Here is a 2,290-nt window from a genome sequence, read left to right on the forward strand (position 1 = left end):
GAACCTCCTCAACTTGATAAGAAAGATTTTTTTTTTTTTTTTTTTTTAACCTACAGCTAACATGATGCTTAATGCTGAGAGACTGAATACTTTTCTTCTAAGACCCGGAACAATGCAAAAATGTCCACTCTCACCACTGCTATTCAGCATAGTACTGGAAGGTCTAGTCAGGGCAATGAGGCAAGAAAAGGAAATAAAAGGCATACAGATTGAAAAGGAAAAAACAGAAGTCTCCTTATCTGCAAATGACATGATTATATATTATTACAAAGTCTAAGAAAGCTACAAAAAAAAAAAAAAGACTACTGAGAAATCTACAAAAAAAATTCTTAGAAGTAATAAGTGAAATCAGCAAGATTGTAGGATACAAGATAAACATTCAAAAATCAATTGTATTTCTGTATACTAGCAATGAGGACAGAGACTCTGAAATTTAAAATATAAAACCATTTATAATCACTAAAAAAAACCCTTAGGTGTACGTTTAACAAAACATGTACAACACGTACATGCTGAAAATTTCAAAATGCTGATGAAAGAAATCAAAGAAAATCTAAGTAAATGGAGAGACGTACTACACTCATGGATAGGAAGACTCAATATAAAACATGTTAATTCTGCCCGAATCGATACACAGGTAAAATAAATTTTCTATCAAAATCCCAGCAAGACAGTTGGTTGTTTGGCCTGAGGCGACCCAACACTGGAGCCTACCCGGCTCCTTGGTGGAGCTAATAGTGGACTCTGGGAGGGCTCATGCCAAGGAGTACTTCCCAGAACTTCTGCTGCCAGTGTCCTTGTCCCCACGATGAGCCACAGCCACCTCATGCCTCTGCAGGAGACCCTCCAACACTAGCAGACTGATAAACATCTGATGAAGCCATGACCAGGTGGGCACGAGTTACTACCACACAGAACAAAAGACCCTTCCCTGCAACATCATGGGAGGACATGAAGAAGGGGTCCTTTGAGGGGAAAAGCCAAAACCTACCAAAGAGGAAACAACTTGAAGCCAATAGTCTGTCCCTTAAAAATGATGCACCCCAAGCAAAACACAAAAAGAATAAAAAGAAAAAGGAATATTCAAATGAAGATGTGAATGGATTCATGGAATATCTAAGACAAACTCACAGATGGTTCACAATGGGGAGATGATAGCAACAGACAGTCAGGAAGTCAGGGAAGAAATTGCAGTTGCTTTAAAGAAAGACAGTCGCCAGGAAGGAAGACGATTAAAAAGACAAGCAGCAAAGAAAAATGCAATGGTATGTTTCCATTGTAGAAAACCTGGCCATGGGATTGCAGATTGCCCAGCTGCCCTTGAGAATCAAGAAACAGGCACTGGAATGTGTTACCGGTGTGGATGCACAGAGCATGAAATAACCAAGTGCAAGGCTAAGGTAGACCTAGGTTTTGGTGAATTTCCTTTTGTAAAATGTTTTGTTTGTGGGGAAATGGGACATCTGTGCAGATCTTGTCCTGATGATCCCAAAGGACTCTATGCTGCTGGTGGCTGCTGCAGACTTTGTGGCTCTGTGGAACATTTTAGGAAAGATGGTCAGAATTCAGATCGAATGGTCACAGCTGGTCGCTGGGCAAAGGGAATGAGTGCGGACCGTGAAGAAATTTTGGATGTGCCTAAACCACAGAAACCCAAAGCAAAGATGCCTAAAGTTGTTCATTTTTGATGATTAGTACTATCGTCTGTTAGCACCTCACGGTTAAACATTCAGAACTGGGCCTACTTCAAAAGTTGGAGCTGGACTCTCCCTTGGAGTCCTATGTTGTAGATATCAGTATAACCTAGGTGTGGTCAAACCAGTTCCTGAGGTCTGTCCATCAAGGCACACTTCTACCATAGTTTGGAGAAAATCACTGAAAAAAGTATAATATGTTTAAAATGGAGTTTCTAAAAGAATATATTTTTAACCAATAGAGCTTATGTGTAACTAAGTGGTTATATACCTGACTGTAACAATCATCTTTTTCTAAAAACAAAATTATGCATTAATATGAACTATCCCTAAACATAGGGTACCTGCTTTGCATTAGGAAATGAATTTTTGGTTATATTGTTTTCTTGGTTCAAAGTATCAATTTATTATCATATTAGAAATTAATTTATAATTGCCACAAAATCTGTATTTTTAAATATTTAACAAAAACTTACTTGCTATTTAAAAAAAAAAAAATCCCAGCAAGACTTTTTGAAGATATGGACAAGCTTCTAAAATTTACATAGAAAAGCAAAGGAAGTGGAATAACTAAAACAATTTTGAAAAAGAATAAA

The 2,290-nt window shown here is 37.6% G+C and overlaps 1 pseudogene; it reads left to right on the forward strand.

Moving 5' to 3' along the window:
* The first annotated feature begins 863 nt into the window (after positions 1 to 863).
* On the forward strand, positions 864 to 1,688 carry LOC132520544 (zinc finger CCHC domain-containing protein 9-like; annotated as a pseudogene).
* The last annotated feature ends 602 nt before the right edge of the window (positions 1,689 to 2,290 follow it).

The sequence above is a fragment of the Lagenorhynchus albirostris genome, chromosome 5 (assembly GCF_949774975.1).
Source record: "Lagenorhynchus albirostris chromosome 5, mLagAlb1.1, whole genome shotgun sequence".
In the NCBI taxonomy this organism is placed as follows: Eukaryota; Metazoa; Chordata; class Mammalia; order Artiodactyla; family Delphinidae; genus Lagenorhynchus; species Lagenorhynchus albirostris.